This window comes from Mustelus asterias, chromosome 16, assembly GCF_964213995.1.
Source record: "Mustelus asterias chromosome 16, sMusAst1.hap1.1, whole genome shotgun sequence".
NCBI classification, from domain to species: Eukaryota; Metazoa; Chordata; class Chondrichthyes; order Carcharhiniformes; family Triakidae; genus Mustelus; species Mustelus asterias.
The window spans coordinates 70,028,264-70,052,278 of record NC_135816.1 but is presented as its reverse complement, the minus strand read 5'-3'; the positions used below and the strand labels follow the sequence as shown (position 1 = coordinate 70,052,278).

The 24,015-nt window shown below is 47.6% G+C and overlaps 1 protein-coding gene across 1 annotated transcript in view; it reads left to right on the top strand.

Moving 5' to 3' along the window:
* The window catches only part of LOC144505239 (dedicator of cytokinesis protein 2-like), a 618,318-nt gene that overhangs the window by 426,216 nt on the left and 168,087 nt on the right, over window positions 1-24,015 (top strand). The gene's annotated exons all lie outside the window — the stretch shown is intronic.

Below are 24,015 nucleotides of genomic sequence, written 5' to 3'. Positions count from 1 at the left end.
AAGATTTTTTAAATTTCTATTTCAACCCTTCTTCCGGCCCTTCAGCCCAAAGCCCTCTCGACCTGGGGGTGTTACAACTAACCTTCTATCTCAGAACGACTAATAACTGTTGCAGCAACCATAAGGGGCATTCTTGTGTGCATGAGAAGATTTTTTTCCCCCTTACCACATTTTGCTTTCAGATTTGAGATTATGAGTGCTCCTTCCCTCCCCATCACAGAGTTGAATTTGTATAATTTGTGTTGGGAGGGTTTCAGATTTTGTTCAGTCCCCAGGCGTCCCTTTATCTTTCAGTGTAAGGTAGCAGGTGTGTTGCTAACCCTCCTGGGAACTGGCTGATCTGCTCTGTCAAATTGTGGCGTCTCCTGTTCTGCCATGTCCGATCTGAGACCACCTGCGCCAACCTCTAATTACACCGTCTGAGGAGCTTGGTAGCTCTCAAACACTCCAAACGACAGGATTTGATCATCTATAAATAAAACGGCTGACCGCCTTAGAGAATAACCCGGCTGCCTTCCATCTTCTGCCCGATGTCTTAATTATTCTTCGCTTCACTGTTGGTTTAGCCCCTGATCTTTCACCTCTGGGAGCTAGGTTGTACTTCAGCCCAGACTGACGTTGTGAAACCATTCCCTGGTTTGAGTGAATTCTACGTGAGCAGAGTTTGAGTAGTCTCCGCTATCTTCCTAATGAGCGTGAGCAGGCAGAGCCAAATTGACTAACCTCAATGAAACTGTTGAATCTGTAAGATACGAATATCAAGAAAAATTATCTGCAAAAAAATCCACAAGATTTGCTAGAGAATTGGAGTTCACAAATGTTCCCCGATATTCTCTCTCCTGTCTTTGAAGTGTGCGGTTTGATATGAAAATGTTCTAAAACAGGCCTTACTTCATAGTTATGGAGTCATAGAATTCACTCTCCAGGGATCACACTACTTTGTGTTTGCAAAGCAATATTAAAAGGAAGAAAAAAGCAGCCATTTCATTCTGAGTTGCAGCTTGATATTTTCAATCCATTTCCTCACCTTGGTAATTTGGCGATAACTAGATCCTGATGAGGAATGCATAAGTGATGTCCTTAAAGGGCCACGTTTTGTTGACAGTTAATTACCATAACCTTGCTCCAGTCAAACAATTCTGTGAGAGTAAAGTGAGATTTTATTTAAAGAGCTGAAGTTGAATTGAGCGCATGGTTATCTGTGGTGCAAAGTCAAAGTTCAGACTGCTGGCTGGAAGTTGGGAAGGCTTAGGTCCGAATTTTACATGGCTGGGTCAGGCTGGTGCCTGATCTGGAAGTGTATTAAATCACACGAGAAGATGTCGGGAGCGCCTCTCGAAGCACGTGAATTTGCGGTCCGCGAATGTGTGTGTGGTGAACCATCGTTGGTTACCACTGTGGGGTTATTCCAATGTTACTGTTGGGTTAGGGTGTTGCCACTGTGGGGTTGTTATAATGTTGTTGTTGGGTTAGAGTGTTTACACTGTGGGATTAATATACCTGTGGTGGATGCTGTTATGGCACATCCCGGTCGGGCTCCGCCTCCTGGGGAGAGGTATAAGACCCTCTGCTCAGGCGGGACCCCTCCAGTCTGGATTGGTGTACTCGTGTTAGATAGTTCCATTGTTTGTCAATAAAAGCCTTCAATCGCTGAAGCCTTGTACCTCGTGCTTGATTGTTGCGCATCAATTTTATTGACAAACACAAAACTCACGACAGTAAAGAGAGTATGGAGCAAATGCTGAAACCAGAGCGTCTGACGCTGGACCCACGTGCGGTCGGTGCCTCTAACACCTTCGACCACTGGCTGAAGTGTTTCGAGGACTACCTGGCGGCCTCTGCAGCAGTTACTACGGACGACGACAGACTCCAGGTCCTCCACGCGAGGGTAAGCGACACGGTCTATCTCGCGTTTCGTGCGGCCACCACTTACCCGAGGGCCATCGAGCTCTTGAAAAAACGATACACGAGACCACCCAACGAGATTCACGCTCGTTACCTCCTCGCTACACGACGTCGGTAGTCGGGCGAAACCATGGAGGACTACGCCAATGAGCTCTTGCAGCTTGCCAGGGCTGCGACTGCAAAGCTGTGTCGGCTGAGCAGTACATGTACGACCTCGCCCGAGATGCGTTTGTAGCAGGGGTAGGGTCCTCGTACATCCGGCTTAAGCTATTGGAGAAAGGGAGCCTCAACTTGACCAAAGCGATGGAGATGGCTGAGATGCTGGAGGCAGCGTCGAAAAGCTTGGCTCTGTACCCCGAAGACCACATGGAGACAACGTGGCAGGAGCAAGCACAAATCCCTCCTCGCCCCACGGGCTCGCGCTCCCATATCGACCCGACGACGGCGGCAGCTCCAGGCGGCCAGCGGTGCTATTTTTGCGGAGGAGCCAAGCATCCACGGCAACAGTGTCCAGCTAAAACGGTGATCTGCAGTCAGTGCGGTAAAAAGGGGCACTACGCGAAAGTCTGCAGGTCGAAGCCCAAGAACGGCAGTGCAGCCTGTGACCCTCCAGAGCGGAGACAATCTCCTTCGGCGTCGCAGTACCCACGAGGACCGACCACGTGCGAATCCAGGACGGCGCCATCGTGGCTGACGGAGGAGGAGGATGACCACCAGGAGTCGCTACGCTTGGCGCCCTCACCCACGTGCGATTCATGGGGGCGGCCATCGTGGTCGACGACGACCAGGAGCGACCAGCAGGGGTCCTCAGTATCAACCTCGGCTGCATGCAGTGACGCCCAAGGGCCAACGGTGGCGTCGATCTCTCTGGACCAGACAAAGCATCACAGGCTTGACTGTTCGATGATGAACATCAAGGTAAATGGTCGTACTGTGTATTGTCTGTTTGACAGTGGGAGCATCGAGAGTTTTATTCACCCTGACACTGCAAAAAGATGTGGACTCCGGGTTCTACCTGCCAAGCAGACAATTTCTATGGCATCACGGTCCCGGTCTGTACCGATCCAAGGACGTTGTGTGGTAACCCGAGAGGTGCAGGGCACAATTTACGAGCGATACAGGCTCCTTGTGTTGCCGCACCTTTGCGCGCCAATTCTCCTCGGACTAAACTTTATGGTCCACATGAAGAGTGTGATCCTACAGTACGGTGGGCCACTCCCTTCGCTGGCAGTAGGGAATCAGCCGCAGCCTCCAAATTGCCCAAAGCGCCCCGCATGCAATCTTTCCACACTAAAGATCACCACACCTTCTTTATTTAAGAATCTGGTACCAGACTGCAAGCCCATCGCTACTAAAAGTAGGCGTTACAGCGCTGAAGACCGGATCTTCATCAGATCTGAGGTTCAGCGGCTCCTCAAAGAAGGGATCATACAGCACAGTGCTAGTCCGTGGAGAGTGCAGGTCGTGGTGGTTAAAAGCGGGAACAAACCCCGGATGGTCATCGACTACAGTCAGACCATTAACCGTTATACGCAGCTGGATGCGTATCCTCTCCCGCGCATATCTGATATGGTCAATCAGATTGCGCAGTACCGGGTGTTCTCCACCATAGACCTTAAGTCAGCCTACCACCAACTCCCCATCCGCCCAGAGGACCGACAATACACGGCTTTTGAGGCGGATGGTCGTCTATATCAGTTTCTTAGGGTTCCATTTGGTGTCACCAATGGGGTCTCGGTCTTCCAGCGTGCTATGGACCGAATGGTGGACCAGAACGGGTTGCGGGCTACCTTCCCGTACCTGGATAACGTCACCATCTGCGGCCATGACCAGCAGGACCATGACACAAACCTCCAGAACTTTCTGCGCACTGCGTCTCGCCTGAATCTGACCTATAACAGGGAGAAGTGTGTATTCCGTACGCGCAGGTTAGCTATCCTGGGATACGTGGTGGAAAACGGGGTCATCGGCCCTGATCCAGACCATATGCGCCCCCTTACTGAACTTCCCTTGCCCGCTAGCGCAAAAGCACTGAGGAGATGCCTCGGCTTCTTTTCTTATTATGCGCAGTGGGTCCCCAACTACGCGGACAAAGCCCGTCCACTCATCAAGTCCACGACTTTCCCACTCACGCCGGAGGCCCAATTGGCCTTCAAGGCTTTGAAAAGCGACATTGCGAAAGCAACGATGCACGCGGTGGATGAATCCATCCCTTTTCAGGTGGAAAGTGATGCATCGGATTTCGCCCTGGCCGCCACACTAAACCAGGCAGGCAGGCCCGTCGCGTTTTTTTCCCGCACCCTTCAAGGTCCCGAAATTCAGCATTCAGCGGTGGAGAAGGAGGCTCAGACCATTGTGGAGGCCATCAGACACTGGCGCCATTACCTGGCGGGGAAGCGGTTCACCCTGATCACGGATCAACGATCCGTGGCGTTTATGTTCAGTAATACGCAGAGGGGCAAGATCAAGAATGATAAGATCTTGCGGTGGAGAATTGAGCTCTCCACCTATAATTACGATATTATGTATCGTCCAGGGAAACTCAATGAGCCCTCGGATGCCCTCTCGCACGGAACATGCGCTATCATGCAGGAGGACCGCTTGAACGCCCTCCATAATGACCTGTGCCATCCTGGAGTCACTCGGCTCTACCACTTCATAAAAGCCCGCAACCTGCCCTACTCGGTGGAGGATGTCAGGTCGGTAACGAGAAGCTGTCGGATTTGCGCGGAATGCAAACCGCACTTTTATCGACCTGACCGGGCACAATTGGTCAAGGCCACTTGCCCCTTCGAGAGGCTGAGTGTGGATTTTAAGGGCCCCCTTCCCTCAACGGACCGGAATGTGTACTTTCTCAATATCATAGATGAATACTCCCGGTTCCCGTTTGTTGTCCCCTGTGCGGACACGTCGACTGCCACAGTGATTAAGGCATTCAGTGATCTTTTTACCCTGTTCGGGACCCCTGCTACATACATAGCGACAGGGGCTCGTCGTTCATGAGTAACGACTTGAGGCAATTCCTGCTCTCATACGGGATTGCCTCTAGTAGAACCACGAGCTACAACCCTAGGGGTAACGGACAGGTGGAGAGGGAGAATGCTACAGTCTGGAAGGCTGTCCTATTGGCGCTGAAGTCCAGCGGCCTTCCAGTCTCCCATTGGCAGGAGGTCCTTCCAAATGCGCTTCATTCCATTCGCTCCCTCCTGTGTACGGCAACCAATGCTACTCCCCACGAGAGGATGTTCTCATTCCCTCGGAAGTCGTCCTCGGGGATCTCCTTACCAGCCTGGTTGACGTACCCAGGACCCGTCCTTCTGCGGCGACATGTGAGGGCCCGCAAGTCCGACCCCTTGGTCGAACCGGTCCAACTCCTCCACGCCAACCCTCAGTATGCCTATGTGGCATATCCTGACGGGCGAGAGGACACGGTCTCGATTCGAGACCTGGCGCCCGCAGGGGACGTAGCAACTCCTGTCGCTCCCATACCCCCTGTCACGAACCCCCTTTCACTTCTTTCTTCCCCAGACGTGGCGCGGTCAGCACCGGGACCAGTGCATAACAGTTATACTCCCATGTACAGCTTGCCTGAGACTCGGAGATCGGCGCCACCACAGAAGGTACCGGGATCCCCTGCACCACCACTTCACCAGGGTCAACCGGCCCGTGAGTCCTCGAGGGTACAGCCGGAGGCTGTTTTGGAGAGAACGCCACCGCAAGCACCTGCTCCGGTGTCGCAACCGGTGTTGAGATCACAGCGACGGTGCGGTCCTCCAGACCGTCTGGACTTGTAGATTTTGTATATATGTAATCTGTTTTCGCACCCCGCCGGCCTTTGTTTTCAAAGGAGGGGTGAATGTGGTTAACCATCGTTGGTTACCACTGTGGGGTTATTCCAATGTTACTGTTGGGTTAGGGTGTTGCCACTGTGGGGTTGTTATAATGTTGTTGGGTTAGGGTGTTTACACTGTGGGATTAATATACCTGTGGTGGATGCTGTTATGGCACATCCCGGTCGGGCCCCGCCTCCTGGGGAGAGGTATAAGACCCTCTGCTCAGGCGGGACCCCTCCAGTCTGGATTGGTGTACTCGTGTTAGATAGTTCCATTGTTTGTCAATAAAAGCCTTCAATCGCTGAAGCCTTGTACCTCGTGCTTGAATGTCGCGCATCAGTGTGCGCAAATTGTATGCCGCCTGTCATCAGTGAAAGGGTCAGTTAAGGCCATTAAAAGTCCAATCGCAGGGATTTTATGCTGCCTATGCTATTTTTAGCTCGGCGCATGGGCAGAACGGGTGGACACCCATTACATTTTTCTCATTTACTCATCCAAGGACGGGATAAAAGGTCCCTGGAGCAGTAGCAGGTTCTCTGTGATAGAGCTGTGAGTGTGGAAACATAGAAAATAGGATCAGGTGTAGGCCATCTGGCCCTTTGATCCTGTTCCACTATTCAACATGATTGTGGCTGATCCCTTCTCTCAACACTATACTTCAGTGCTCTCCCCAAACCCATGATGCCCTCAGAGTCAGGAAATCTATTTCCTCGTTACATACATTCAGTGACTTGGACCCCACAGCTTTCTGTGATAGAGAAATTCACAGGTTCTCCACCCTCTGAGTTAAGAGGTTTCTCCTCCTCTCGGTCCTGAATGGTCTACCCCGTATCCGGAGACTTGACCCCTTGTTCTGAACCCTCCAGCCAGAGACAATAATATCCCTGCATCCAATCTCACCAGTCCTGTCAGAATTTTATATGTTTCAATTAAATCCCCTCTCCTCCTTCCAAATTCCAGGCCCAGTCGGCCCAATCTCTCCTCACACAACAATCCTGCCATCCAGGAATCAGTTTGGTGAACCATCGCTGCACTCCCTCTGTGGCAAGCATATCCTTTCTTAGATAAGGAGACCCAAACTGCACACAATACTTCAGGTGTTGGGGGCGATTCTCCCAGCAGTGCAGCGGGCCAGGAGACCTCAGCGGAGGCCAGGTAGCGGGCGTCCCGCTGGGCGCCCCGGCCTCCGCGCATCTCCGGCTGCCGTAATTCCGGCGTCGTCAGCTCCATGCTAGAAATCGGTACAGAGCTGAATAAATTATTAAATTGCAATTGACATCTTATTAGCGGGTCTGGGACTGAAGTCTCCGGTCCCACTAGCCACTCCCTCCCCACCAGGAGTGGTTCATTCCAGTGAGGTTTACAACAGCTCGTCACTAACGTGGAGCTGGCGGCCTGACCCCGCTGGAGTAAAGGGAGGCCCTGGAGGTCAGGGTGAGGGTGGGGTGTCCTCTGGGCATTGCCAGCTTGACAGTGCCAGCCTGGCCCCCTGGCACTGCCCAAGGTGCAAAGTGACAATGCCCAAGGGGCACCTTGGTCCTGCCCACTGGGCATCGGGCAGTGCTGAGGGAGCGGGGCCAGAGAAGGTGGGGCCTCTGGGGGAAATCGGTGGGGGAGGGTCCCACTGCCACTCTGCATTTGGGATCGTAGGCAGAGCGAGGAAGGCCAGCGATTGGGGCTGGCCATTGGGAGTGGAAGGTGGGTCGGCCTGCAGGGGAGGGGGGCCAGGGCTGTGAGGAGGGAGGTCGGGGCTGATGATGGTGGTGAAAGGGTAGGATTGGGAGATCGGGATTGGTGGGGGGTAGATCGAGGCGGACTGAGGCGGGTGGGTAATGGGGAGGTCGGGGTTCGTCCGGAGAGGTCTGGGGGTTGGGCTGACTAGGAGACCGTGCAGAAGGCCAGTGATTGGGGGGTGGGGGGATCAGAGGGGCAGCATTGTGGGGTCGCGGAGCTGGCCAGTGATCGGGAGGCCGGCAGTGTGGGGCTACTGCGCATATGCCGATCTCCATTATGACAGGCCCTGCCCCCTGATTTTTATATTACTGCAGTTGTACAGGACTTTGGTGAGACAAAGGGTGGAATTCTCCCAAAAAAATTCGAAGTGCTGAATTCACATAAAAATTGGAGTAAATCCCGCTGCTTTTTTCACGCTGAGGCACTCTGCATTGCACAGAGTGTGGGAGATACATTCTGAAACTGCCGCTGAAAAAAGCAGCGGGATATACTCCAATTTTTATGTGAATTCAGCACTTCGAATTTGTTTGGGACAATTCCACCCGTTGTCTCACCAAAGTCCTGTACAACTGCAGCAATATGTTCTGATCCTGTACTTAAGTCCTTTTGCAATGAAGACCAACATACCATTTTCCTTCCAAACTGCATGCTGTACCTGCATGCTTGTTTTCAGTGACTGGTGTATAAGGACACCCAGGTCCCTACGTTTGTTAACATTTCCCAATTGATCACCATTTAAATAATACTCTGCCATTCTGTTTCTCCATCTGAAGTGGATAACTTCATATTTATCCATGTTATACTGCATCTGCTGTGTATTTGCCCCCTCACTCAACTTGTCTAAATTGCCTTGAAGCCTCTTAACATCCTCCTCACCACTTACATCGCCACCAAGTTTTGTGTCAACAGCAAACTTGGAAATATTGCATTTAATTTCCTCATCCAAATCACTGATGTGTATTACTGGAGTCAAAGCACTGATACCTATAGTACACCATTAGTCCTTGCCTGCCACTTTGAAAAAGACCCATTTATTCCTACTCTCTGTTTCCTGTATGCTAACCAATTCTAATCCATGTCAATATGTTATCCCAATCCCTTCAGTTGCCGAGCTATTGTTTAGCTTTCTAAGTGTGACTTTCAGCATTTCAGGACAACTTTCAGGTTTTCATGAGGATTGGAGGTCAGTTTTTCATCATTTGCAAGGTACTGATCCTCTGCATCTGCTCCAATGTCTATTCTGCTGGTGAGACCTCCTCTGAAGAGGGAGAGGGGGCAGAAGGGAGAAGAGGCTAGATGAGTGCAGGCAGCATCCTAGGCAGAGACCTTGAAGAGGTGAGGCACGGACTCAGTTGGTGCAGGTCCAGTAGGGAGGCCAAGGGAGAAGGGGATGCTAAAGATGCCACTAGCCAGTGACGAGAGTACACAAGACAGCAACCACCTGCAAATGTTGCCCTCAATTTCTATGCCTCCTGTTCATTTCGGGACTCAGTGGGGAATGTGTACAACATCTTGCAATCAGCTTGTTACGATCCAAGGTGTGTCTTATCCTCACTGGGACGAATGTCGAAGTGGGTGGGGTTGAAAATTAGACCCTAGGTGGTGCTGCTTTCCTGGTTCCATCCTCATCACAACCATGAGGATGTGGATTAGGGCCAGCAGGGCTACCTACCAACTTGCAACAGGTAGCCATTAGGTTCATTAATGGCCTAATTGAGGCCACTTAAAGGAGACTGAATGACCAACTGAGGGAGACAGCATTCCAGACAGGTCTATAGTCCCTTCCTGCCTTCCTGAGGTGCAAGAGCAAACACAAGCCATCCTGTTGACAGGCTACCTCCATCCCATTACCAGTCCCCTCTCCCCCAACCACCCGCACAGTGACTATCTTTCTTAATTAAAGCTTTGAAAACGTTGGAGAGAGGGCACCTCCATTTTGAAGCACCCTCTCCCTTACTTACCCTCCCTTGCGGCTTGCTGTTGGGAAGCCTCTGTTTAGTGTTCCAGCATGAGAACCCATCTCCCCTATCTTTAGGTGGACAGGGAACTTGTCCCCATGCCAATTAAGAGAACAGTCCTTGTGAAAATTCCAGTGAATGACTAGCCCTACCTTGCCTCACCCACCTTCCTGAGGATAGGTTCAAAACCCGGAAACAGCCCCAACTTCTGTTTCCCTGCCCGCAAGAAGAAAGCCCGAGACCCAGATGTTCCACCTTGATTCTAGCTTCCTCCCAAAAAAAGACCCCTCTCCCTCTCGATGCTCCTTAAATCTTTCTGACCAAACTCCCCAAATATGGGTGGCACAGTGGTTAGCACTGCTGCCTCACAGCTCCAGGGACCTGGGTTCAATTCCAGGTGTGGGTCACTGGTCTGTGTGAAGTGTCTCCCCATGTCTGAGTGGGTTCCCTCCAGGTGCTCTGGTTTCCTCCCACAGTCTAAAGATGTGCGGGTTAGGTGCATTGGCCATGCTAAATTGCCCTTTGGTGACCCGGAATGCGTAGATTAGTGGGATAAATATTTGGGTTTACAGGAATAGGGGCTGGGTGGGATTATTGTTGGTGCAGACTCAATGGGCCGAATGGCCTCCTTCTGCACTGTAGGGATTCTATGATTCTAACTCTTTATTGATTGGATTTGATTTATTATTGTCACATGTATTGGGATACAGTGAAAAGTATTGTTTCTTGTGTGCCACACAGACAAAGCATACCATTCATAGGGTACATAGGGAGGAAGGAAAGCAAAGGGTGCAGAATATAATGTTACGGTCATAGCTAGGGTGTAGAGAAAGATCAACTTAATATAAAGTAGGTCCATTCAAAAGTCTGATGGCAGCAGGGAAGAAGCTGTTCTTGAGTCGGTTGGTACGTGATCTCAGCTTTAGTATCTTTTTCCCGATGGAAGAAGGTGGAAGAGAGTATGTCGGGGGTTGATAATGCTATCGTCAATCACCTTGAGATTTTGCAACACTTAGACGTAAGCTGTAAGTGTTATTGTTGCTCTTGAAAGAAGTGCTTAGAACAGAAATAATTCCTTTATAGAGGTGGTGAAGCACAAGAAGTGGAGTCGATGTCAAGGACACCAGATTCACTCAAGAAAGATCTTGATGCTATCTATAATGAGAGGACTGTCGAGTTAGTATTCCAGATGGATGAGATGAAATTGGCCCCTCTTCTGATTTAACACTGATTGTATTCTGATGTTAAAACAATGATTTGAATTTATGGAAGATTTGATCACTGAAGTGTAATTCTATCAGCACTCAGCTGCAAGGATGGAGATTGTTTCCATCAGGACAGCCATTATACTGCCACAGGGCAGAAACAGCACCCGATTAATCTCTCTCATCCAGCTGCTTCTCTGAGCTTCGAGTTGAATAGTATCAATTAAAGCAAGCAGCATCTCACATTGAAAGAAAGACACATCTAAGGATGTAATTCTTCCATCAGAGATCAAGCGTGAAGATAAGGTGACAACAAAAGAGAGGGAAATGCTTGCACTTCTATAGCTCCCTACAGAACCTCAAAGCATCGAAAATGTACTTTACAACCAACAAATTCCTTCTGAAGTCCAGTCATTGTTGTAATGACCCCAGAAACAGCAATTTGATCTTAAATAGATAATCTGTTTTGGCAATGCTGTTCCAAAGGATATCCAGGAGAGCATTTCTACTCCTTTACAAAGCAATGGTGTGCAATCTTTTATGTCTCCCTCAGAGGGCAGGTTGGGCCTTGGTGAATGCCCCATCCGCAAGACTTCAGTGTCAGCCTAAAATATGTGTCTGGAGAGCGATGTAAGTCCACAGACATCCGACTTGGGCAGGAGTGCAACTCATTAAGCCAGAGTTGACACCTTGGGCCAGATTTTCTTGGGCTGAATCAGGTTGGCATGGAGGTGGGCAACCAAAAGAAAACAATGCACCAACGACAATCTGCCATTTCCAATCCGGACTCAGCTGACTTTCATGAGGGTGGGAAAGTGAGATCACCTGCATTGTCGATTGGGCCCATTTATGTAATTCAGGAGCTCATTAAGAGCTCACCTTTTAAAGTTCCAAGGTTTTTATGGGGTTCTGCAGCCATTGGGAATTGAGTAGAGCTGAACAGCTCCAATATGTTGGGAACACTGAAAATGGCAGCATTGAAAATGTTTTACGTGATTTTAAAAAGTTGAAGTTATGGACAAAAGTCTTGTATGGCAATTAAATGTTAAGAACACTATTCCCCTACCTTATTCCAGTTCCAGCTCTCCATCTGCCCTGGCCGATTTGAAGACGCAGGTTCTTTTCCTTTTTCTAAAATCATACATAGAGACTGCAGCCAAAGAAATGCCTGCTAATGATGTCCTACCTCAATTCCCACCTTCCCCCAGCCAATAATGGACTGGCGAACCTGTCCCCCGCCAATTAGGCTCCCGCCTCGATGAAGGTGCGGATTGGTTCCCAATTTGTGTGGGGGCCTCTTTGTTACCTGCCGGTAAACCCACTTCCCAATTCCCGCCACTTCCATACAAATCCAGCCCCTCATATCACCTCAGGATAATTTTATCTGTGTTTTTTAAAGCTCTAAGTTAAGTCCACGGATCTGATTTAGGAGCTTGCGCAGGGCGATGGCTGGCCTCTTTCATGTGGCAGGCAACAGCTGCGTTGTGAAAATGGCACACGCACATACCTAATTTGCATCAAACTATTATTTAAATCCGGCCGAATCTCATGATTTCTGCCCACAGTGTGGACCTTGCTCAAATAAGATGGCCGACGTGGCTTTGCGAGTGAAATGTGTGGAAATATAAGATGTCCTTTGAACAATAGTGCAGCCTGACAAGTCTAACGCCCAGACAGTTGCTGTGCTTTAATTAGCAAGTCTCTGCAGTGTACTGTGGAATACATGATCCAACTACGAGAATAACTTCATATCAATTTTTTAATTGTGAAACTTCCTTCACTTTAATGAAAATGAAGAATCCAATGAGGTAAAATGTTTTCTTTTACAATGACTCTACTTTATTGACATGGGTTCAATGATCCCTCAGTATTGAAATATGGTGACGAGTTAAAAACATGGCTACATGAGAGTCATCCCATGCACTCATATGAAATATATAGTGAGATATTGTCTCATATCTGTTTCACATACAAAACCCACGAGAGAGATTTAATTTATTCTGGTTTACAGTGACATGGAGCCACATGGAGAAGCTATATTTACTTATTCCAAGACACAGCCTTGAGGGAGAGTTATCTCTTCCTGATATTGTATGTGACGATTAAAGTCTTAATAACGTGCATGCCTGTCAGATATATGGAGAGTTTACATTCTCTTAATCATTATTGCTGGCCCGGAGTGTTTAGTGTTATTGAAGAAGTGTCTGAAAAGCAGTCACAAGTCTAATAATCTAAACAACACCCATACATCTTAGTATTAGATATGCAGCTTTTCTACAGCCTTATCTCAATTGCTTTCTTTTTAAACACTCTCCTTCCTCCCCGCACCCTCATTAAGCTGCAATCAAGACAAGCAACACATTATCCTCCTCTTCATGTACCCTTTCCAAGATCTTATGACTGCAGAACTTCTCACCTCCCCCGCCTTTCCTTTTTCCTGCATGTTTACAAACGTATGACCATTGAAGGACCAGAAAAGACTCTCTGCTCCATCCTGTCTATCTCACACAACTGCGATGCCTTTTGTACCGCAATATATATGTCGCCAACCTGCAACGTATCCAAAATCCTACAATCTCCAGGGAGAGGTGAAAAACCAAGGCCAATTTATGGTAAAATTATTGACCGGAATTTTACATTGAAAGTGCGGGCACGCACCCAACATGGAAATGTGTGAAATTGCACAGTAAGACTTGGGGTCCGTGTCCAAGCGTTGTTGTGCACTCGCGCAATATTTCAGTTGGTGGGTGCAAGTGTGAATCAGATGCGTGTCCATCAACAGTTCAGAAGCTAGTTAAAGCTAGTCAGAGTCATAGAGGTTTACAGCATGGAAATAGGCTCTTCGGCCCAACTTGTCCATGCCACTCATTTTTTTAAACCCCTAAGCTAATCCCAATTGCCCGCATTTGGCCCATATCCCTCTATACCCATCGTACCCATGTAACTATCTAAATGTTTTTTAAAAGACAAAATTGTACCTGCCTCTACTACTACCTCTGGCAGCTTGTTCCAGACACTCACCACCCTCTGTGTGAAACAATTGCCCCTCTGAACACTTTTGTATCTCTCCCCTCTCACCTTAAACCTATGCCCTCTAGTTTTAGACTCCTCTACCTTTGGGAAAAGATATTGACTGTCCAGCTGATCTGTGCCCCTCATTATTTTATAGACCTCTATAATATCATCCCTCAGCCTCCTACGCTCCAGAGAAAAAAGTCCCAGTCTATCCAGCCTCTCCTTACAACTCAATCCATCAAGTCCCGGTAGCATCCTACTAAATCTTTTCTGCACTCGTTCTAGTTTAATAATATCCTTTCTATAATAGGGTGACCAGAATTGCACACAGTATTCCAAGTGTGACCTTACCAATGTCTTGTACAACTTCAACAAGACATTCCAACTCCTGTATTCAAAGTTCTGACCGATGAAGCCAAGCATGCCGAATGCCTTCTTCACCACTCTGTCCACTGTAACTCCACTTTCAAGGAGCTATGAACATGTACCCCCAGATCTCTTTGTTCTGTAACTCTCCCCAACCCCCTACCATTAACTGAGTAAGTCCTGCCCCGGTTCAATCTACCAAAATGCATCACCTCGCATTTGTCTAAATTAAACTCCATCTGCCATTCGTCAGCCCACTGGCCCAATTGATCAAGATCCCGTTGCAATTGGTGATAACTTTCTTCACTGTCATCTATGCCACCAATCTTAGTGTCATCTGCAAAATTATTAACCATGCCCCCTATATTCTCATCCAAATCATTGATATAAATGACAAATAACAGTGGACCCAGCACTGATCCCTGAGGCACACCGCTGGTCACAGGCCTCCAGTTTGAAAAACAACTCTCCACAACCACCCTCTGGCTTCTGTCAAGAAGCCAATTTTGTATCCATTTAGACACCTCACCCTGGATCCCGTGAGATTTAACCTTATGCAACAATCTACCATGTGGTAACTTGTCAAAGTTAAGAGGATTAAGAGTCCAGTTGATGTGAATATTACTTTGCCCATGCAATTTGTAAGTTGGCACATGGGCAACATGAGCAGGCGATTAGTCACCTGAGGGCGGGATAAAAGGATACAGGGGCAAAGGCAGGCTGAGTTGGTAGAAGTTTGGCGTAGGTTTAGCCAAGAGTTTTGTGACTGTATTCATTGATTTCCTGTGAAGGATTTGCATATTTTCTGACCTTTCAGGACATCTTAGCCTTGTAGGATTGCTCTGTAAGTTTCAACCATTGCCACCTACAGTGCAGGGGTCAGCCCCATTTGTATATCAGCAGACGGGTATTGTTTACTCAGCTCCTCCTCCTCTGAGGAGGAGAGGGACTTGAAGAGAGAGGAGATCACAGGCATCACCTCTCCTGGCCTGCAGGAGATGCCATTATGCAACTGTCAGGGTCTACAGGAAGTGATCCAACTACCTCGACATGACAGATGTCCCGTGCCACGGGAGGCTCTGCCTTTCAAAGGAAACTGTCACGATCATTTGCCAGCTGATTAGACCAGAGATACCTTCCAACTGTGCGGGTGGATTCTCCATGCTCTTGGCTCCCAAGGTCACTGTATCCCTTAACTTTTACACCTCCAGATCTTTCCAGTGGGTGATCTTTGTGGATTCTCCCAGTTGGCTGTGTCAAGCTGGTGACTGACGCTCTGCACAGCTGGGTAATGACGTTCATCCATTTCAGGATGGATTATGCCAGCCAGGCTGAGTGGGCCAGAGGCTTCGCAGCAATAGCAGGGTTTCCCTGAATCCAGGGTGCTATTGTGTCCATCAAGGTGCCAGCTGGCCAGCAGAGCACATTCGTCAATAGTAAGGGCTATCACTCCATGAATATTCAAATAGTATGTAACCATAAGACCCAGGTTCTGTGGGCACAGTGGTTAGCACTACTGCCTCATAGCGTCAGGGACCCGTGTTCAATTCCGGCCTTGGGTGTCTGCCTGTGTGGAGTTTGTACGTTCTCCTCGTGTCTGTATGGGTTTCCTCTGGGTGCTCCGGTTTCCTCCCACAGTCTAAAGAAGTTCAAGTTAGGTGGATTGGCCAGACTAAATTCACCCCTTACTGTCAAGAGTGTGCAGGGTAAATACATGAGGGCCTGGGTGGGATTGTTGTTAATGTCGGCTCGTTGGGCCAAATGGCCTCCTTCTGCACTGTAGGGATTTTATGGTTCTATCTATGCTGGTGCTTGGTTCAGGAGAGCAGGTGATGCAGGTATATCTGTCAGCGGTGCCTCCAGTGTAAGTGGAGGGTCCTGGGATCCTGGCTGGCTCTGGAGGATGGATCTGAGGGAGGAAAATAACTCATCAGTATTATTACCCATCACACATGGGGCATGGTGGCACAGTGGTTAGCACTGCTGTCTCACAGCGCCAAGGATCTGGATTCGATTCCCAGCTTGGATCACTGTCTGTGTGGAGTTTGCACGTTCTCCCCATGTCTGCGTGGGTTTCCTCTGGGTGCTCCGGTTTCCTCCCACAGTCTGAAAGATGTGCTGGTTAGGTGCATTGACCCGAACATGCACTGGAATGTGGTGACTAGGGGAATTTCTCTGTAACTTCATTGCAACGTAAGCCTTACTTGTGACTAATAAATAAACTTTACAATCAATGGCCATGATAGGCGGCTGAGTTAGATTGATATCATCAGGTCACAGTGACGTTGTGATTGCTGAATCACTGGGGACTTGTTCTCAATGGTCCGTTTGAAGGATGAGACGACCCTACATTGCTTTTACTCTCCACCTGTCCTGCTTCTGCCCACTGGACTCTTACCTTCCTCCAAAATGCCTGCCTCTCCACAACCTAAGGACCTTCTGCCGCACTCGCTCTCAAGCTCCAGGGCTCCTGTTTCATGGTAGGTCAGTATTACCAGGTTGGTCTCCCCATCACCTAGAATAGAAGAGAATAGAATCCCTATTGCAAATCCCTCAACATTATTGTGATTTCTCTTATTCTGTAACTGCAAAGGTCCATTCATGACTCCACTCTTCACCTCCAACGCCAGACCACATTGTTTCCCCCACACCCCTTCATTCCCATGAATTATGTAGATGTTCCTGACATCTTTGCACATCTGCCCCTTGGATGGACCCAGGGCCTCTGATCTTATTTCTCAGCCTTAACACACACAGGTTGATGTGTATACTGAGAATCTGTTTCCTATACCCCTGAGCACCGTTAAGGATGGGCACCATCTCACACTTCTCTGCACTGGACCATGCCAACCCAGTACTCACCCTAACCAAAATCAGAGGATTGATGTCATTGTTGGACACAGAAGATAAAAGAGAGGATTCCTTTTCTCGGCACTGACTTCCTTCATGATGTGCATTGTAAAATTGGAGTTCAAGCTCATCAGTTTAAAAGTTGGTCGAAGGAAATCCTTACTGACATGAGTCATGGACGGAAATGCAATACCTATTTCCCTGGAATACTATGTAGGAACGATCCTCCAAGGCTTTTTACAAGGAAAGGAAAGTAAGAATATTTAGGGGTATGGTGAAAGAGAAGGGGATTATAACTCTTGAAATAGGAAGAGGCCATTAAGCCTGGCCCACTATTTTGTTATCACAAAGCAGTTATTTTATTTTGAGTTATAATCCTCTTCTCTTTCACTATACCCCTGAATATTCTTACTTTCCCTTCCTTGTTAAAAGCCTCGGAGAATCTTTCTTGCAGGGAAATAGGTATAGCATTTCCTTCAGTGAGTATTGTCAGTAAGGATTTCCTTAGACCAACTTTTAAGCTGATTAGTTTGAATTCCAGTTTTGCAATGCACATTATCAGGGAAGAGCCTTACTCACCAGTCAACCCTAATGGACTGAAAATTATAGACAGTGAGCTCACAACTTAATGATAAGTGCAGCCGGCAGGACCAACCCACCTCCTGATCTTAACCTGCCCGCTGGTTCCAGATTTGACTATTAAAGAAAAGAATCATTCCTTATCTAGGCCTGTGAGTCGTCTACTTATTTTGAACACCTCAATCAGATCATGCTCAATCTCACCTCAAATTTGATCAGTCTGTCTATCATCGAACAACTCCTTCATTCTTGGTGAATTCCTGGTGATTTGTGGCTGATTTTATTCTAAGACCAGTGTCTCCACCCTCTGTTGGGTGAGCCAAAATTGAAGAGTGTACACTGATTGGGACCTGACCAATTTGCTGCAAAATCACAGTGATACTTCCCCGCTTTTATTTCTAGTGCCTCTTGTGATGGAGCCCAACATCCAATTAACCTTTTCCATCTGTAAGTTGATGTTTAATGATTTAGATCACCTTAGAGTCCTTAATCTCTTTGCTCACCTGTTGCCATGTTTTCCCATTTAGATTATCCTCTACTTTGCCACTCTAACATCTAAAGTGTGCGACCTTACATTTTATGTTCAACTATGTCTGCTATTGTCCATCTGTCCATTTGCAGTTTACTGCTCTCTGTTTTCACAATTCACTCCACCTCCGAGCTTAGTGCCATCTGCAAACTCAGAGGTATATTCGGCACCTTCTCATCCAACTCATTTCTATATAGAGTGAAAATCTGGGATCCCAGTACCAGAGGGAAATCACTTTACCCTTGACCACCAGTCTGAGAATGTCGCTTTTATACCAGCTCCGCCCCTCCCATTTGCTTTTCAGGCCATAGAGTCGTCTCCACGTTCATCATGCGGAACTTCATCAAATGCTTTCTCAAAATCCATTATACCACGTCCATCGATCCTCCTCTCAGTACAACTCAGTGACTCCTTGACAAAAAAAACTCTATTAGCTCAGTTAGCCATGATTGACCTTTCGGCAAACTCTGCTGACTCTCGCTAATCAGCTTATGCTTCCCTAAGTGCTCGCTTGCTCGGTCCCAGTGATGGATTCTAGCAATTTTCGGCACGACTGACACTAAACTCATTGGCCTGGAGTGACTTTGCTTCATTCCCCTTTTTCTCCTTTTTAAAATAAGCTTCGTCTTGCTGATAAAAACAGTGTATAAATTTTGAATCGGCAGTGGAGCTGTGATGTGAATTCTCCAGCTAGTTGGCTTGGTGGATGAATTAGCTGGAAGTGAGGTTGTGTGCTTTTTGCCTGAGGCCATGGCCTGTAGGCCTCAGTAAAAGACGACCTGATTTTTTTCTTTCTCTTCCCAATTAAGTGTGAACCCGGCTACCTGCGCTCAATGAGCGATCAATTTGACAGACACTGCCTCTTATTTGCAGCATAATTACAAAAATTTAAGCTTCCATTCCACCCCCCCCCCCCCAACCCTCCACCCGCACCCCCCCCCCCCCCCCCACTCCCATTACTGTCGTGGGAAGATCAAATTATGTATGTGGAACAGATTAACATAATTCTGCTTGCTGCAGCATTTTATTATATGAATAAGTTTATGTAAATTTTCATGAAAGAGTAACTAATTTTAGTTATTACATGAACCACAGACTCCAGAGCAGATGGCTGGAAGGGCTCAGTTTCAAAATCACATTTTCAGATGTCCTGCCACATTGAGAGTCTGGGTCCACTGTCTGGTTGAAGTTGATTAGCTGTCTGGCCTTTCCCTCTTTGTTCGTGGCTAAAGATGTCCTTTCTCCACTGACCTTAACCACCCCGTTGGAAATGATTTGGGGCTGTGCTCATTAGAGTTTAGAAGAATGAGAAGCGACCTACCTTATTGAGACATATAGGGTTCTCAGGGAGCTTGACAGGTTAGATGTTTCCCCTTGTGGGAGAGTCTTAGTCTAAAAGGCATAATCTCAGAGTAAAGGGTCGTCCATTTAAGACAGAAATATGGAAGAATTTCTTCTCTCAGAGGGTAGTGAATCTGTGAAATTCTTTACTGCAGAAAGCAATAGAGGCTAGGTAGTTAATCATAGAATCATAGAATCCTTACAGTGCAGAAGGAGGCCATTCAGCCCATCAAGTCTGCACCGACCACAATCCCACCCAGACCCTATTCCCGTAACCCCACGTATTTACCCTGCTAATACTCTGACACTAGGATCAATTTGTCATGGCCAATCAACCTAACCTGCACATCTTTGGACTGTGGGAAGAAACCAGAGCACCCGGAGGAAACCCATGTAGACAAGGGGAGAATATGCAAACTCCACACAGACAGTGACCTGAGGCCGGAATTGAACCCAGGTTCCTGGTCCTGTGAGGCAGCAGTGCTAACCACTGTGCCACCGAGCCGCCCCTTTAAGTATGTTCAAGGCTGGGATAGACAGATTTTTAAGCATTAAGGGAATAAAGGGTTATGAGGATAAGGCAGGAAAGTGGAGTTGACGATTATCACATCAGATCAGTCATGATCTCATTGAATGGCGGGGCAGACCTGATGGGCAGAATGACCTAGTTCTGCTCCTATGTTTTTCGGGCTTTTGGATTTTGGGGCAGTGTAAACCAATTCTTAGTTCAAAGCAACCACTAATTTAGCTTTAACAAAATGCCAGATTTTTTTTTACAGGATGATTTGTGGATATTGTTGGTAAGGACAGAATTTATTGCCCATCCTGAGGGTGTTGTGAGTCAATGATGTGTGGTACGGAGTCACATCCAGCCTGGGTAGGCATGACTGGTTCCTATGCCTAAAGGATAAAACAGTTGGGTTTTTATACCAATTCTGTCAATGTTTTTTTATTTCATACCAAACCACAGGTTTGAATCAATTTAATTTTCTTAATTTACCAAGGCAAGATTTGGCTCTAAGGCCTATATTTTTGCATAATCGTGGGGTAGGAGATTCTGGCCGCGCTCGGTCCAAAGCTGGAAAATCCCGCCCGAGGTCAACGACCTTTGCATGGTCCACCCCCCCCCCCCACCCCACTCACTATGATTCCCGTGGTGGGAGGGATGGGAAAGCTCCTCCTCTGTCGAGCCTCTGATCCAAAGTGGCATCAGGACTGAGGTCCAGAAGTCCCTCCTCCACTTCTGATGGATCCCATCTTCACCAAGGGAAAGAGAAAGGGAGCGGACTGTGATTTGCGCATGGGGGAAACGCAAACCCAGCAGAGCCATTAGATGGCATGGTGGCACAGTGGTTAAGCACTGCTGTCTCATCGCGCTAGGGACCCGGGTTCAATCCCTGGCTTGTGTCACTGTCTGTGTGGAGTCTGCACGTTCTCCCCGTGTCTGCGTGGGTTTCCTTTGGGTGCTCCAGTTTCCTCCCACAGTCCAAAGATGTGCGGGTTAGGTTGATTGACTATGCTAAATTGCCTAAATTGTAGGTTGGGGGATAGAGCCTGGGTAAGATGCTTTGTTGGAGAGTCGGTGTAGACTCAATGTGCCAAATGGCCTCTTTCTGCACGGTAGGGATTCTATGATAACTCAGTGCTAAATTCAAACAGAATCCTTTTCCACTGGAGCGAAGACCTTATACCGCAATACGTGACTTTTGATTTTTTACTGTAGATATAAATACCTATAAGGGCAGGTAAGGTCTGTACAATTGTCAAGCTGCAAACTTATTTATATCCCTGGCCCTTCTTATCCTGAAAAAAACAGCCTGCTTTGTCTCTAAGTTGAAAAGAATTGGTGCTTGAAGTTTCAATATTTGTTTGTTGGCATAACAATAAGGACCATCATTACTGCACTATTTGACTGCTTCCACCACTTGTCATTATCACAGTGGTGGGGGGGGGGGGAGGGTGCAGTAAATTCATAGTTTGATTGATAACTCCAAGAGATTATTAAGGGATTAGCTGCCTTTGAAGTGGGGCTATGAATACAAATTAATGCAAATGTGTATTGTGTAGGGATTAAGTACTTGAGGGACATTTAAATGTATTAAATGGATTTTTTAGATCAGTGAAGATGTTTTTTGAAGTGGTGAATTCTGTAATAGAAACTTAGAACATTAGTTTATCATATTTTGCCATGGCTCCAGGTGTTTGTCTTAAATTGGCATGGGTGGGACATTAGGAGTGGGTAGAGGTGAGGGGATGTGAGGAAGAAGTAATTTTAACCATCCCATCTCAGCTCTCGGCATCTCTTGTAGCTGCCTCTGAACTGTTTAAGACAGTCCCAACTCCAGCATGCATCTCTCCCCCTCAGTGCCGGAACAAGGATCCTGCAACTTGAGGCACATTTTCCCGATGTTGGTGTGGTGAGAGAGAAATTTCCCCAACTCTGCTCACCCACCTTGGGATCGGAAATCCAAGCCATAGCCTCTGAATTGATAGTCCAGCAGCATATCCACTAGTGTGAAGTGATTTAGTCTCCAAACTTGTTGCTCGCAATAGCTGCTGGAAAATAATTGATCCACATCTGGGGGATGCTTCAATGTTCCCATAATGCAAGTCACCTTTTTCTGGGAACTCACTGAAATCTTGTGCCATGAAGCTCAGGTTGGAGAGGGTGAACTGAATGCTCGTGTGGAAAATCAGACAATCACCATGAATATTCCTCTCATAAGGCTCAATATTCTGTGGGTCCTTGACGCAGTCTCCTCTACAGAAACGTAGCTCTTGATGTTGTAGGATGTCCCCAATGAAAGAAGGGACCTGGTCATCCATCTCAACGATTTGGAGATGCCGGCGTCAAACTGGGGTAAGCACAGTCAGAAGTCTCGCAACACCAGGTTAAAGTCCAACAGGTTTATTTGGCTGCACAAGCTTTCGGAGTGTCACTCCTTCTTCAGGTGAGTGAGGAGTTATGTTGACAAACAGGGCATATGTAGACACAAACTCAATTTAGAAGATAATGGTTGGAATGCGAGTCTTTACAGGTAATCAAGTCTTAAAGGTACAGACAATGTGAGTGGAGAGAGGGTTAAGCACAGGTTAAAGAGGTGTGTATTGTCTTCAGCCAGGACAGTTAGTGAGATTTTGCAAGCCAAGGCAAGTCGTGGGGGTTACAGATAGTGTGACGTGAACCCAAGGTCCTGGTCCTCATGTGTGAGGAACTTGGCTATCAGTTTCTGCTCAGTGACTCTGCGTTGGTGAACGCTTACCCGAAGATCAGAGGCTGAATGCCCGCGACTGCTGAAGTGTTCCCCGACAGGAAGAGAACACTCCTACCTGGTGATTGTCAACAACACCGCACGAAAATCACCAGGCAGGAGTGTTCTCTTCCTGTCAGGGAACACTTCAGCAGTCACGGGCATTCAGCCTCGGATCTTCAGGTAAGTGTTCTCCAAGGTGGCCTTCACGACACACGACAATGCAGAATCACTGAGCAGAAACTGATAGCCAAGTTCCGCACACATGAGGACGGCCTCAACCGGGATCTTGGGTTCATGTCACACTATCTGTAACCTCCACGACTTGCCTGGGCTTTCAAAATCTCACTAACTGTCCTGGCTGGAGACAACACACACCTCTTTAACCTGTGCCTGGCTCTCTCTCCACTCACATTATCTGTACCTTTAAGACTTGATTACCTGTAAAGACTCGCATTCCAACCATTATCTTGTAAATTGAGTTTGTGTCTATATATGCCCTGTTTGTGAACACAACTCTTCACTCACCTGAAGAAGGAGTGACACTCCGAAAGCTTGTGCTGCCAAATAAACCTGTTGGACTTTAACCTGGTGTTGTGAGACTTCTTACCGTCCATCTCAACCACATTGCTCAGGAGACAATTGCTCTGGTACTGCTGTTCCACCTCACTGGTGCCACCAGTTCCCTGATGCATGTTTCACACAACTTGCTGGCAAAATCAAAGCTGTTCTCCTGATTCACTGTAGGCCGCACTCTTTTATATTTGGTCTTTCTGGTCTCCGTCCTTAGTAAACCCAGTAAGAAGTCTAACAACACCAGGTTAAAGTCCAACGGGTTTATTTGGTAGCAAAAGCCACTAGCTTTTGGAACAGGCTGTTCCTTCATCAGGTGGGTGGGAGTTCTGATCACAAACATGCCCTGTTTGTGATCAGATCTCCCACCCACATGCCGAAGGAACAGCCTGTTCCGAAAGCTAGTGGCTTTTGCTACCAAATAAACCCGTTGGACTTTAACCTGGTGTTGTTAGACTTCTTACTATGTTTACCCCAGTCCAACACCGGCATCTCCACATCATGACTTAGTAAACCCAGCAAGGAAAGTTTTGCTTCCAGCTACTTACAATGTGTGAGTTAGTAGCAGATGTCATGAGAGATCTGCAAATTACAGTAGAAAATTGGCCTTTCATATTGCAATACTGTCGACTTTGGGCCTCCACATTATTTTTAATAGATGAAACACTCTCTTTGGCTAGCTGAAACAAGTTCTTAGTGCCGGAAGCTAGACTCTGAGGAATCATAAATCAATAATAGGACCTGCTTATCCTAGTCTCCTCGTCTCTTGTGGGCCTTTCTTGTAAATGCTGCTAAAGATAGACAATCAGTACCAAGCTCCTTTATAAATTGAGAAGAATGTTGAGAGCAGGGGGTTCAATACCAGGCATGTCTCGT